Raw genomic sequence first — 15,940 nt, 5'->3', positions numbered from 1 at the left:
TGTATATTGTCACCCTGCTTATTTAACTTCTATGCAAAGTACATCATGAGAAACGCTGAGCTGGAAGAAGCACAAGCTGGAATTAAGATTGCCGGGAGATATATTAATAACCTCAAATATGCAGATGACACTACCCTTATGGCAGAAAGTGAAGAAGAACTAAAGAACCTCTTGATGAAAGTGAAAGAGGAGAGTGAAAAAGTTGGCTTAAAGCTCAACATTCAGAAAACAAAGATCATGGCATCTGGTCCCATCACTTCATGGCAAATAGATGGGGAAACAGTGGCAACAGTGGCTGACTTTATTTTGGGGGGCTCCAAAATCACTGCAGATGGTGATTTTCATGGCTGTACCATGAAATTAAAAGATGCTTACTCCTTGGAAGGAAAGTTATAACCAACCTAGACAGCATATTAAAAAGCAGAGACATTATCAACAAAGATCTGTCTAGTCAAGGCTATGGTTTTTCCAGTAGTCATGTATGGATGTGAGAGTTGGACTATAAAGAAAGCTGAGTGCCAAAGAATTGATGCTTTTGAACTGTGGTGTTGGAGAAGACTCTTGAGAGTCCCTTGGACTGCACCAAGATCCAACCAGTCCATCCTAAAGGACATCAGTCCTGGGTGTTCATTGGAAGGACTGATGTTGCAGCTGAAACTCCAATACTTTGGCCACCTGATGCGAAGAGCTGACTTATTTGAAAAGACCCTGATGTTGGGAAAGATTGAGGGCAGGAGGAGAAGGGGATGACAGAGGATGAGATGGTTGGATGGCATCACCGACTCAATGGACAAGAGTTTGGGTAAACTCCAGGAGTTGGTGATGGACAGGGAGGCCTGGCATGCTGCGGTTCATGGGGTCACAAAGAGTCGGACACGACTGAACAACTGAACTGAACTGAAGGAATAATGATGTTGACCTTTTCTAATCCTCCTGATTTCAATTAACTAGAGCTTGGACTAGGCTTGCCTGATAGCTCAGTTGGTAAAGAATCCACCTGCAATGCAGGAGACTCCAGTTTGACTGCTGGGTCAGGAAGATCTGCTGGAGAAGGGATAGGCTACCCACTTCAGTACTCTGGCCTGGAGAATTCCATGGACTATATATAGTCCATGGGTCTCAAAGAATCAGACATGACTGAGCGACTTTCACTTTCAAAGCTTGGACTCTGTTAACCTTTGTCCAAATTCTATGCTGAATTCTCCTTTGCTCAACCTGCTTCATGCATATGTACATAATCTTAGCATAAAAGATCCCCAATTTTGCTGCTTTGAGAAAGATCCCTGGTTGTGTCTTTGGGCTTGACACTCACCAAGAGGCAGGTTTTCCAGTAACAGGCAGAAGATCTGAATAGATAGTCTTCCGAAGAAGACATACGGATGGCTAACTGGTATGTGAAAATGTGCTTGGCAACACTAATCATCAGAGAAATGCTTACCAAAACCACAATGAGATAGCACCTCATGCCTGTTAGAATGACGATTATCAAGAAGGCAAGAGATAACAAGTGTTGGTGAGAATGTGGAGAAAAGGAACACTTCAGCCCTGTTGGTAGGAATGCAAATTAGTGGAGCCATTATGGAAAACTCTATGTTGGTTCCTCGAAAAAGTAAAAATAGGACTATCATATGATCCAACTACTTCTGGATATTTATCTGAAAAAAATGATGTCACTATCTCAAAAAGATATGCACACCCTCATGTTTATTACAGTATTACTTACAGTAGCCAGCATGTGGAAGCAGGCCACATAAATTTCCACCAATGGATGAATGGATAAAGAAAATGTGATATAGGGGAATTCCCTTGCAGTCCAGTGGTTAGAGCTCGGCACTTCCACTCCAGGGCATGGGTTTGATCCCTGGTTGGAGAACTAAGATCCCACAAGCCAAGAAGTATGGGGGAAAAGTTATATATGTGTATATATTAATATATAAATTTGACTGTATGGGTCATAACAAACTGTGGACAATTCTTAAAGAAATGGGACTACCAGACCATCTTACCTGCATCCTAAGGAATCTGTGTGCAGGTCAAGAAGTAACAGTTAGAACTGAACATGGAACAGCAGACTGGTTCAGAACTGGGAAAGGAATCAAGCCTGTATATTGTCACCCTGCTTACTTAACTTATATACAGAGAACATCATTCGAAATGCTGAGCTAGATGAATCACAAGTTAGGAGAGACATTGCCAGGAGAAATATCAATAACCTCAGATATGAAGATGACATCACCCTTATGGCAGAAAGCAAAGAGGAAATAAAGAAGAAGGTGAAAGAGGAGACTGAAAAAACTGTGTTAAAACTCAACATTCAAAAAATGAAGATCATGGCATCCAATCCAATCACTTCATGGTAATTGGGGAAACAATGGAAACAGTGACAGACTTTATTTTCTTGGGGTCCAAAATCACTGCAGATGGTGACTGCAGCCATGAAATTAAAAGACGCTTACTCCTTGGAAGAAAAGCTGTGACAAGCCTAAAAAGCATATTAAAAAGCAGAGACATTACTTTACCAACAAAGGTCCATATAGTCAAAGCTATGGTTTTTCCAGTAGTCATGTATGGATGTGAGAGTTGGACCATAAAGAAAGCTGAGCACTGAAGAATTGCTGCTTTTGAACTGTGGTGCTGGAGGACACTTTGAGAGTCCCTTGGACAGCAAGGAGATTAAACAAGTCAATCCTAAATGAAATTAACCTTGCATATTCACTGGAAGGACTGATGCTGAAGCTGAAGCTCCAACACTTTGGCCATCTGATGTGACGAGCTGACTCACTGGAAAAGATGATGGGAAAAATTGAAGGCAGGAGAAGGGGACAACAAAGGATGAGATGGTTGGATGGTACCACCGACTCAATGGACATGAATTTGAGCAAACTGCAGGAGATGGTGAAGGACAGGAAAGCCTGGCATGCTGCAGTCCATGGGATCACAAAGAGTCGGACACGACTGAGTGACTGAACAACAACAATATAAACATATTCATATATATAAATTTATATTGTGTAAATATACAGACAGAGAAAGACGCTTCAGGATCTCACTTATATGTGGAATCGTAAACAAACAAACAAACTCAGATACAGAGAACAGATAAGTGGTTTCCAGAGGCAATGAGTGGTGGATGAAATCAGTGAACAGAGTCAAAGGTACAAACTTTCAGTTGTAAGACAAATAAGTCAAGGGAATGTCATGTACAGCACGGTGATTACAGTTAATACTGTATTGTGTTTGAAAGTTGCTAAGAGAGTAGTTCTTAAAAATCTTCATCACAAGAAATAAAACTGAACTATATGTGGTGGTTTAGTTGCTAAGTCATGTCTGACTCTTGCAACCCCATGGGTTGTAGCCTGCCAGGTTCCTCCATCCATGGAATTCTCCAGGCAAGAATATTGGAGTGGGTTGCCATTTCCTTCTCCAGGGGATCTTCCTGGCCCAGGAATCAAACCCAGGTCTCCTGCATTACAGGCAGCTACAAGGGAAGCCCTTTATTGGAGTGGGCAGTTGTTCCTTTCCCCAAGGGGTCTTCCCAACCCAGGGATTGAACCCAGGTCTCCCACATTGCAGGTGGATTCTTTACTGTCTGAGCCACCAGGGAAGCCCAAGAATACTGGTGTGGGTAGCCTATCCCTTCTCCAGAGGATCTTCCCGACCCAGGAATTGAACCTGGGTCTCCTGCATTGCAGGTGGATTCTTTGCCAGCTGAGCTACGAGGGAAGTCCAAATATGTGGTGGTGGTTTAGTTTAATCGTTAAGTTGTGTCCGACTCTTTGCGGCTCCATGGACTGTAGCCCGCCAGGCTCCTCTGTCCATGGGATTCTCCAGGCAAGAATACTGGAGTGGGTTGCCATTTCCTTTTCCAGGGGATCTTCCCAACCCAGGAATTGAACCCGGGTCTCCTACATTGCAGGCAGATTCTTTATCAACTGAGCTATGAGGGAAGCCCAAAATATATGGTAGTGGATGTTAATTAAACTTATTGTGAACACTCCAGATTATATACATATAGCAAATCGTACTGTTGCATACTTTAAAAATGAATACAGTGTTACATGTCAATTCTAACTTCATAAAAAAATTAAAAGAAGTGAAATTAGTTTTAATACTATTTTGTTTTGGTGGGGAGGAGCACATGGCTTGTAGAATCTTAGTTCCCCAATCAGGGATTGCGGGCTTCCCTTGTAGCTCAGTCAGTAAAAAATCTGCCTGCAATACAGGAGACCCAGGTTCGATTCCTGGGTCAGGAAGATCCCCTGGAGAAGGAAATGGCAACCCACTCCAGTATTCTTGCCTGGAGAATCCCATAGACGGAGGACCCTGGCAGGCTACAGCCCATGGGGACGCAAGAGTTGGACATGACTTAGCAATTAAACCACCACCAGGGACTGAACCCAGGCCCTTGGCAGTGAGAGCACGGAGTCCTGACCAAGGGGCCACCAGGAAGTTCCCAATAATTCTCTTTACTTAACCCCATATACACAAAATATGATCATTTCAGCATGTTACAAGTATAAACAATTATGTAGTGTTCTCTAAGCCTGATAACCTTTCCTGTGTGTTTTACAACCACAGAACATCTCGATTCGGACTGGCCATATTTCAAGTTCTCCATGGCCACACGCAGCTAGTGGCTACTGTATTCATGCGGAAAATGTAACTACAGCCCAGGTGATGACAGGAGACGTGCCAGATACAATTGGAACCCTGGGTTCCTCCCTCTATGTCCCCAGACAACCTCTGCCTGTGTCAGGGTGGACCACCTGGTATAGGGTTGGCACCCAGGCTGTATCTTCAAAGGTGCTGACTGCTCTTTTAAAAAAATTTTTATTTATTAATTTTTTGGCTGTGCTGGGCTTTGTTGCTGTGTGTGGGCTTTCTCTAGTTGCAGCAAGTGGGGGCTACTCTCTAGTTGCAGTGAGTGGTCTTCTCCTGACAGTGGCTTCTCTTGCTGTAGAGCAGAGGCTCCAGGATGCATGAGCTTCAGTATTTGTGGCGCTCAGGCTCAGCAGTTGGAGCACTCAGGCTTAGTTGCCTGCAACATGTGGGATCTTCCCAGACCAGGGATCAAACCCGTATCCTCTGCACTGGCAAGTAGATTCTTAACCACTGGACCACCAGGGAAATGCCCCCGTCTGTACTTTCAGACCAGCCACTAGCTGCATGTGGTCATGGAGAACTTGAAATATGGCCAGTCAGAATTGAGATATTCTCTTGCCTGGAGAATCCCAGGGAGGGGAAGCCTGGTTGGCTGCCGTCTATGGGGTCGCACAGAGTTGGACACGAGTGAAGCGACGCAGCAGCAGCAACAGAGTCAGTTAGGTGCTGAGTCTGCTCTTTGAACCCCTTCTCCTCTTTTCCCTCCTCCTCCTGCAAGGTCCCACTGCTTTAAGCAAACCAGATGCCAGGCACCCCCACTAGGCCACCCCAGGCTTGTCTGGATCCACCCGGGGGCCACTACCTCAGATTCCAAATAACAATGACTGTCACAGACCAGCCTGTCTTCTGGGCTCTATTGTTTCTCCAAAAAAGATGTGTTGAAATCCAAACCCCAGGTACTTATGGTTGGGACCTTATTTGGAAATAGAGTCTTTGCAGATGTAATTAATTAAGATGAGATCAATACTGAACTAGAGCGGGTCCTAAGTCCAATATGACTGCTGTCTTTGTAAGAAGAGAAGACAGAGATGCAGACAGACACAGAGGAAGGAGGTCATGTGAACAGAAGCCAAGATTCGGGTGATGCTGCTGCTGCTGCTGCTGCTAAGTCGCTTCAGTCGTATCCGACTCTGTGCGACCCCATAGACGGCAGCCCACCAGGCTCCCCCATCCCTGGGATTCTCCAGGCAAGAACACTGGAGTTGGTTGCCATTTCCTTCTCCAATGCATGAAAGTGAAAAGTGAAAGTGAAGTCGTTCAGTCGTGTCCGACCCTCAGTGACCCTATGGACTGCAGCCTACCAGGCTCCTCCATCCATGGGATTTTCCGGGCAGGAGTACTGGAGTGGGGTGCCATTGCCTTCTCCGCGGGTGATGCACTTGCATGCAAACCAAAGAAGGCCAGTAACCACCAGAAGTTAGGACAGGATACGGAATGATTCTCCCCTCAAGCCTTCAGAGAGAGCTTAGCCCTGCTGATAACTTTGACTTTGCACCTCCAACTCCCAGCCCCGTGGGAGAATCTACTTCTGTCTCAAGACACACGGTCTGTGGGAATAGCATCCTTAGGAAACCAATGCAGCCTGTTTATTCCTTCTCTTCATCAGGTCTTGGCTTGCCCATCGCCTGCTCTTAGAGATCTGCCCTGACCTCCAGCTTGGGCCAGGCTCTCTTTATTCTCAAGCTCCTCCTAACACAAATGAATTATTGTGGTGATGGTTTCAGTCGCTAAGTCGTGTCCGACTCTTTGCGACCCCATGGACTGTAGACTGCCAGGCTCCTCTATCTATGGGATTTCCCAGGCAAGAATACTGGAGTGGGTTGCCATTTCCTTCTCCAGGGGATCTTCCCGACCCAGGAGTTGAACTTGTGTCTCCTGCATTGCAGGCAGATTCTTTCACTGCTGAGCCACCTTACATCATCACAATCAACTGTGTCATTGCTTATTAATCCTAGAGTCTCCCGTGAGAGCAGAAGCTCCATGAAGACAAGAATCACAGTAGTCCTTAACTCCATTACTCTTTCAAGAACATCCCTGGCAAAGAATGAAATTCTGCTATTTGCAACTACATGGATGGACCTGAAGGGTATCAGGCTTTAGTGAAATAAATCAGACAGACAAATAAAAAAGTTACAGGTGGGATCTAAAAAAGCAATGCAAATAAATGAATAGAACAAAACAGAAACAAACTCAGATATAGAGAACGAACTAGAGCTTGCCAGTGGGCTGGGGAAGGAGGGAGGGGCAGCATACGCATAGGGGATTAAGAGATATAAACTACTCATAAAATAAATAAGCTACAAGGATACATTGTGCAATGCAGGGAAGATAGCCAATATTTTATAATGACTTTTTAAAAGAAATGTTTTGGCTGCACCAGGTGGCTTGTGTTGTAATTCCCCAACGAATGATTGAACCCATGCCTGCTGCAGTGGAAGCATAGAGTCTTAACCACTGGACCACCAGGGAATTCCCTACAATGACTTTGTATACGTATTTATTTTTGGTTGCACTGGGTTTTCACTGCTGCGTGGGCTTTTCTATAATTGTAGCAAGTGTGTGGGCTTCTCCTGTTGTGGAGCACAGGCTCTAGGGCGCATGGGCTTCAGTAATCCTGGCACGTGGGGTTAGTTGCTCCAAGGCATGTGGAATCTTCCTTGACCAGGGATTGAACTCCTGTCCCCTGCATTGGCAGGTGGATTCTTAACCACTGGACCACCAGGGAAGTCCTCCTATAATGACTTAAATGGAGTATTCTACAAAAATACTGAATCACTATGTTGTACATCTGAAACTAATATTTTAAATCAACTGCATTTCAATTAAGAAAAAGAAAGAAGAGGATTCCCCTGGTGGTCCAGTGGATAAGAATCCCCTGTCAATGCTGGGGACACGGGTTCAATTCTTGGTCCGAGAAGACCGCTCGGAGCTTCTAAAGCCGGTGCACCACAACTACTGAGCCTGCTGTCTAGAGCCCGGGCGTCGAGCTATAGCTACTAAAGCCCACACACCCCAGAGCCTGTGCTCTGCAACAAGAGAAGCCACTATAATGAGAAGCCCACACTACTAGAGAAAGGCGATTCGCAGCAACGAAGACCCAGTGCAGACAAAAAATGAAATAAATTAAAAAAAAAAAGTGGGGTAGTTTTTTATAGGTTAGTGACACCCCAATAAAGCGGAAGGAACAAATCGCTATGGTAACGTTAAGACACAGGAACAAAATTGCATTTGAGTGGAATCCAATGAGGTAGGCTTGTCTTCTGGTGACTGTATTTTGGCTTCAGTGCATGAATTTCATCCTGGGTTCCTCAGCAATTCCAGGAATGTTTCTGGAATGTTTCTGTGTCTCTCCACCCAGTTCCCATGCCCTTTTCTGCAATAACCACCCCCCACCCCCAGGCTGAGCTGACTAAATTACACACTCTTGAAAGAAACACAAATACGTGCAAAGATGCTTTCTCATGAGAGATCATTTTCCTCATCAAACTTCCTTGCCTTGTTGGAGCCACCTTGTTCTGTCTTTCATGCTTCTATTACCCATGAGATTTGCATGAGAGAATGTTTTAGAAATGAACTCTGCGTGTATATGTGTGTTAGTCATGTCCGACTCTGTGACCCCATGGACTGTACCCTGATTGGCTCCTCTGCCCACGGAGTTTTCCAGGCAAGAATACTGGAGTGGGTTGCCATTTCCTTCTCCAGGGGATCTTCCCAAGCCAGGGATCGATCCTGCATCTCCTGCACTGCAGGCAGATTCTTTATCATCTGAGCCACCAGGGAAGCTCTCTGTTTACAGCTGCCTTTTTGGCTGCTGCTGCTGCTGCTGCTAAGTCGCTTCAGTTGTGTCCGACTCTGTGCGACCCCATAGACGGAAGCCCAACAGGCTCCCCCATCCCTGGGATTCTCCACGAAAGAACACTGGAGTGGGTTGCCATTTCCTTCTCCAATGCATGAAAGTGAAAAGTGAAAGTGAAGTTCCTCAGTCGTGTCCAACTCTAAGCGACCCCATGGTCTGTGCCCACCAGGCTCCTCCATCCATGGGATTTTCCAGGCAAGAGTACTGGAGTGGGTTGCCATTGCCTTCTCCCCTTTTTGGCTGAAAGAATGCCAAACTCTTCTTTCATTCAACAAATGTATCTTGTGGGGAGGTACAGATTAAGAGTTTGGGATTAAAATATACACACTACTATAAATAAAATGGGGCTTCCAAGCTGGTGCTAGAGGTCAAGAGTCCACTTGCCAATGCAGGAGACACAGGAGACCCGGATTAAATCTCTGAGTTGGGAAGATTCCATGGACAGATGAGTTTGGCGGGCTACAGTCCATGGGGTCACAGTCAGACATGACTGAGCTACTGAGCACAACCAACAAGGACCTACTGAAGAGGACAGGGAACTATATGCAATGTCTTGTAATAACCTATGATGGAAAAAATCTAAAAAAGAATATATATACACACGACTGATCGTCTGAGCCCATACATATATAGACATATAACTGAATCATTTTGCTGTTCTTCTGAAACTAATACAACATTGTAAATCAACTCTATATCAATACAAATTTTAATTAAAATAAAAATTAAAACAATGCTATGAAAACAAAAACCAAAAAAAGCACAAGTGTATCCTGAGCATTATTGTGTGTCAAGCTCTGTGCTAGGTATTAACAAGAACAAAAACATCTTTGTCTCCTCTTGGGGTTCTGGAGGTGAGATAAAGGAGATAGATGTTTTCTTTATTTTCTTTCGTTTTTTCTGTACTGAGATGTAGTTGCAGCATGTGGGATCTAATTTCCTGACCAGGGATTGAACCCCAGCCCCCTGATTTGGGAATAAAGAGTCTTAGCCACTGGACTACAAGGGAAGTCCCAGGAGATAGATATTGAATTCATTACACAAATAATTACATAGTTAATGATTACAATATGGGTCACATAGGAAAATGAAAGCTTGCAATGGTGGGAAATAGTATAGTTCGTGGGCTGTGATTCAGGAGAACTTCTGAGGAAGCCTATTAGTCAGAAGAGGCTGACGTTAGTCAGAAAAGGTCAAATTTCCCTGCAGTAACAAACAAGTTCAAAGTTCAGTGGTTCAACTCAACCAAAGTTTACTTCTCCGTCATGTTACGCATCCTACATGAGCTGCAGGGGCTTAGCTCCACACAGTCATGCTGGGGTCCAGGTTAACCAGATATCCACCATCTTGCAGCTGTACCATCAGAAGGAAATCACTGTCTCAGTTGCCCTGGAGGGACAAGCGAGAGACTGGGGAAGCTTCTATGGGCTTTTTCATGCCTCCTCAGAAGTGACTGACATACAGAAGTGAAGTGTCATTTCCACTCACATTTTAATAGCCAGAAATAGTCAAGAGAGTCACCGAATTGAAGTTGTTTTTCATTCAAAAGATAGTGATCTCTAAAAATGTTTATCATAGGAGCTAAAAGATGGTGGGAATTAGAAAAAAGAGAGGAGGACTGCTCTGGTGGTCCAGTGGATAAGAATCCGCCTGCCAATGCAGGGGACATGGGTTCAATCCCTGGCCTGGGAATTAAGATCCCACAGTGCTGCAGAGTAACTAAGGCCGTGCATCACCACTGCTGAGCCCACCCACTAGAACCCGAGTACTGCAACTGCTGAAGCCTACATGCCCGAGAGCTGGTGCTCAGCAACAAGAAAGAAAGAAAGTGAAGTCGCTCAGTCGTGTCTGACTCTTTACAACCCCATGGACTGTAGCCTACCAGGCTCCTCCGTCCATGGGATTTTCCAGGCAATAGTACTGGAGTAGATTGCCATTTCCTTCTCCAGGGAATCTTCCTGACCCAGGGATCGAACCCGGGTCTCCCACATTGTAGACAGACACTTTACCATCTGAGCCACCAGGGAAGTAGGACAAGAGGAGCAACAAGAGAAGCCCCACAACTAGAGAGTAGCTTCCACTTGCCTCAACTGGAGAAAGCCCACATGCGGCAATGAAGACTCAGCACAGCCGAATAAATAAATAAGAAAAGAGAGGAAGGAAGTGCATTCCTGGTAAAACAAATAACACATTCAAAGACACCAGAAACAAAGAGACAATGGATTGTTGTCCAGTCGCTAAGTCGTGTCTGATTCTTAGCAATCCCATAAACTGCAGCACACCAGGCTTTCCTGTCCTTCACTATCTCCCAGAGTTTGCTCAAACTCATGTCCATTAAGTCGGTGATGTCATCCAACCATCTCATCCTCTGTCCTCCCCTTCTCCTCTTGCCCTCAATCTTTCCTAGCATCAGGGTCTTTTCCAATGAGTCGGCTCTTTGTACCAGGTGGCCAAAGTATTGGAGCTTCAGCATCAGCCCTTCCAATGAAGATTCAGGGTTGATTTCCTTCAGGATTGACTGGTTTGATCTCCTTGCTGTCCAAGAGACTCTCGAGAGTCTTCTCCGGCACCACAATTCAAAAACATCAATTCTTTGGCACTCAGCCCTCTTTATGGTCCAATTCTCACATCCATACATGACTACTGAAAAAACCCCAGTTTTGACTCTACAGACTTTGACAATGGGGACATGGATTCAAAATTCTGACAGAAAACCATATTTCATCTAGATCACTATCTAGAGCCAAAATGTCAACCAAACATGAGGTGCAAGTAAAGACATTCCAAAACATGGAAGGGCTCAAAAATGTTCTCTCTCGCGCCCTTATGTTTTCGGAAATTTACCATGGGATGAACTCCACACAGGGCTTCCCAGGTGACTCAGTGGTAAAGAATCCGCTTGCCAATGCAGGAGATTCATGAGACTTGGGTTTGATCCCTGTGTGGGGAAGGTCCCCTGGAGGAGGAAAGGCAACCCACTCCAGTATTCTTGCCTAGAGAATCCCCATGGAGAGAGGAGCCTGGTGGGCTACAGTCCACAGGGTCGCAAAGAGTCAGATACGACTGAGCACAGCACGGCAGCAGCAGTCCACAACAATGGAAGCATAAACAAAGAAAAAGAGAAGACAGCAGAGTGAGGAAAGAATTCTGACTTAGGAAAGGGATAAAGAGGATTCCTGGGTTTTTTTTTTTCTGGTGATCCAGTGGTTAAGAAAATCTACCTTCCAATGCAGGGGATTCAGGTTCCATTCCTTGTGGGGGAACTAAGATCCCACCTGCCTTGGGGCAACTAAGTCCAAGCACCTACTACTCAGTCCAAGTACTCTGGAGCCCATGCTGGGAAACAAACATCCTTCAAGGAGCAACTAAGACCCAACACAAGCAAAAATAAATTAACTGATTGGGGGAAAAAACCCAATTAAACAATAAAGAGAATTCCTAGGATCATGACAGGAAGAAATCCCCAACAAAAAGGACCCAGGAGGAAAAGAGAATGCTATGTCTATATTATGCTTCCCAGGTAGCACTAAAGGTAAAGAACCTGCCTGCTAATGCAGGTGACATAAGAGACATGGATTCAATCCCTGAGTCAGGAAGATCCCCTGGAGAAGGGCATGGCAACCCACTCCAGTATTTTTGCCTGGAGAATCCCATGGGCAGAGAAGCCTAGGGGTGGGAGGACTACAGTCCATAGGGTCACAAAGAGGTGGACATCACTGAAGCGACTTAGCAGGCACACATTCACCTCTAGATTATTGGATGAATTTTATCATAGGGAAAATTGAATTGAGATAAATTGCTAGAACTTCTAAGAAAGAGAACCAAAGAAAAAAAAAAGGAAATTAACTCCAGTGGAGAAATTATATATCATAATAATTACACTTCTTAAGGGTATCCTTCAAAAGGAAACTATATTTCCATAAAATCAATAAAAACAACTTGAATAAAATGGAGCTGTAACACTGAAAGAAAAAAAACAACTTGAGCCACCAAGACACCAGATGAATGCATGTCTCATAGTCAATTGATGACTCAGTGATACCACCTGATGGCTGGGAGGCATCTCAAACTCAACTGGCCCTAAACTGAACTCCCAGAATTTAACTTTTGCCTTTTCTGTTGTTCTGTGACCTTCCCATCTCAGATTCCTGAAAAACAACCTAGCAAGATTTGGAGACTCCTAATGGCCCACATGAACAGGCTCAGATCAACTTTGGGTTGACCCCGCCCACATTTTCCAGCCTGACCAATCAGAGTAGTCCATTCCCACCCACCCCACCCCCAACCCCGCGCTAAGAGATTGGTTAAATTATGACATGTGATCCTAGAAAGACCCATGAGATTCAGTACTGGGACTTTCGGTGGAACACTAGAGCAATTGGATATCTCTTTCCAAATTGCTACTGAGTGGGAATAATGAATCTGTAGCACCAGGAAGAATCTCTGCCACCCAAAGGGGAGCTTGATGAGATGAAAGCTCAGCTGAGTCAAGAGAGAGTTGCATTTCTGGTGCTATCAGAGCTTCTTGATCCAGCCATGCCTGAAGTTAACCCAACTCCCAGATCCCCAGATTTTCAGCTACAGGAGTCAGCTCATTCCTAACCACAGCTTCCATGCTTGTTTGAGCTGTTTTTGAGTTGGCCTTAATTTTTTTTCTGGAACTTTCAGCTAAGCAAATCCCGATAAATACAGCCCCTACTCCATGCCAGGAACTGCGCTAGAGTTGACATGAGGGACTTCTCTGGTGGTCCAATGGCTAAGACTCAGAGCTCCTAATGCAGGGAGCACAGGTTTGATTCCCTGGCCAGGGAACTAGAAAGAGGAGAGTGAAAAAGCTGCCTTAAAACTCAACATTCAAAAAACTAAGATCATGGCATCTGGTCCCATCACTTCATGGCAAATAGATGGGGAAAAGTGGAAACAGTGACAGCTTTTATTTTCCTGGGCTCCAGAATCACTACGTACGGTGACTGCAGCCATGAAATTAAAAGATGCTTGCTCCTTGGGAGGACAAACCTATGACAAACCTAGACAGCATATTAAAAAACAGCAACATCATTTTGCTGACAAAGATCCATATAGCCCAAGCTATGGTTTATTCCAGTAGTCAGGAATGGATGTGAGAGCTGGACCGTAAGGAAGGCTAGGTGTCAAAAAGATTGATTCTTTCAAATTTTGGTGCTAGAGAAGACTCTTGAGAGTTCCTTAAATTGCAAAGAGATCAAACCAGTCAATCCTAAATGAAATTAACCTTGCATATTCACTGGAGGGACTGATGCGGAAGCTGAAGCTCCAATACTTTGGCCACCTGATGGGAAGAGTCGACTCACTGGAAAAGACACTGATGCTGGAAAAGATTGAAGGCAAGAGGAGAAGGGGGCGACAGAGGATGAGATGTTTGGAAGGCATCATCGACTCAATGGACATGAGTTTGAGCAAAGTCCAGGAGATAGTGAAGGACAGTGAAGCCTGGAGTACTGCAGTTCATGGGGTCGCGAAGAGCTGGACACAACTTAGTGACTGAACAGCAGTGACAGAGAACTAGATCCCACATGTCACAACTAAAGATCCCACTTGCTGCAACTAGGACCTGGTGTAGCCAACTTAAAAAAAAAGAGTTGACATGACCTATCTCATTGAACCCTGTGAGAGAGGGAATAATTAGGATTCCTATTTACTGATAAGGAAACTGAGGCTCACAGAAATGAATCCATCTGCTGATCGCTGGAGACAGAATTCCAACCCACGTCTGTCTGACCCCAAGTCTTGCTTCTCTGATCATGAGGAACAGTTGTCAGATTTGAAGATTCAAAGATAGACCATGGTATGATGAGGGGTGGGGAGGAGGGAAAGGGCCAGTTGCCAATGGCCTGGTTTGCTTGAGCTTTCTTTTTTCTCTTTTTAAATTGATGTATAGTTTATTTACAATGTTGGGTTAGCTTCAGATGTACAGAAAAGTGATTCAGTTATACATACATATATATCTTTTTTTTCCCCCAGATGCTTTTTTTTTTAACTATTTATATATACGGCTGCATGGACTTCCATGGTGGCTCAGAGGGTAAAGAATCTGCCTTCAATGCAGGAGACCCCTGGGTTAGATCTCTGGGTTGGGAAGATCCCCTGGAGGAGGAAAACCGCAACTCACTCCAGTATTCTTGCCTGGAGAATCCCATGGACAGAGGGGCCTGGAAGGCTATAATCTATGGGGTTGCAAAGAGTTGGACACGACTGAATGACTAACACACACACACATACAGGGTCTTAGTTGAGGCATCCAGGATCTTTAGTTGCAGTATGTGGGATCTTGTTCCCTGACCAGGGATTGAACCCAGGCCCCCTGCAGTGAAAGCACTGAGTCTTAACTGTTGGACCACCAGGGAACTCCCCAGAATCGCATACTTTAAATGGGTGAATTGTGTGGTATGTGAATTATATCTCAGTAAGGGTGTTAAAAATAAATAATGTCTGACATTTATCAAGTGGTTAAGCTCTGGGTCTGGGCAATGTGTTAGCTCTTTACACCAATAAGGGTGCTTGTATCACAAGATCACTGTGAGAACGAAAAAGACTTTCATTACTTCATTTTACAGACGAGGAGACTGAGGTCAGAGAGGTTAAGCAAGTCACACAGCAAAATGATGATCAGATAGCAGAGGCCTGATATTTGAGGTCCGCAGATCCTCCCTTGCCCCGCCCCCAGCTTCACCCCCTCACCCCTGCTCTTTCCTTCCCTTTTGCCACAATTCTGCCCCACTGACCTGATTTCTACTCACACAATCTTTCCAGCATCCAGATTTTTGCATATGCTGACTCAATCTTTCTGCCCAGCTGTTCTTTCCCTTCCCCTCCACAACCTAGTTTGTGAAATGAATGTCTAAGTGTGAAGGGGAAGAGAGAGAGAGAGAGAGAGAGAAGGTTCTGATTCCAAGTTTCAAGGTTCATTTGGAAGTGAGGGATGCATGGAGGGGTGCCCCTGTCCCCTCTGCCTCCAGGGGACTCAGTTCCCCCATCCACACCTGCAGCTTTTGGAGCCCTTGTTGCTTAGTAAGTCAGTCATATCCAACTCTTTTAAGACCCCATGGACTCTAGCCAGCCAGGCTCCTCTGTCCAAGGGATTTCCCAGGCAAGAATACTGGAGTGGGTTGCCATTTCCTCCTCCAGGGGATCTTCCCTTCCCTCGGCCTGGGTTTAATCCTAGCAGCAACTGGGGACACATGTGTGGGAGGGTGAGGTCAGATTTTCCCCTGGGCAGCTCACAAGGTCCGAAGTGAGCAGGTGAGAAAAGCATGGCTCTGCCCAGTTTGTGCCCAGCACCTGGGGACTAGGCGATTTCCCCCCTACCCCATCCCTATGAAGCTGCCTTCTCCTCCCCTCCTCCTCCCAACTCAAAGCCTCTTCTCAGAGCCTTTTAAAATCTTT

This window comes from Bubalus kerabau, chromosome 1 (assembly GCF_029407905.1).
Source record: "Bubalus kerabau isolate K-KA32 ecotype Philippines breed swamp buffalo chromosome 1, PCC_UOA_SB_1v2, whole genome shotgun sequence".
Classification (NCBI taxonomy): domain Eukaryota; kingdom Metazoa; phylum Chordata; class Mammalia; order Artiodactyla; family Bovidae; genus Bubalus; species Bubalus kerabau.
The sequence above is the reverse complement of the archived record's forward strand: the minus strand, read 5'-3'. Positions refer to the sequence as shown.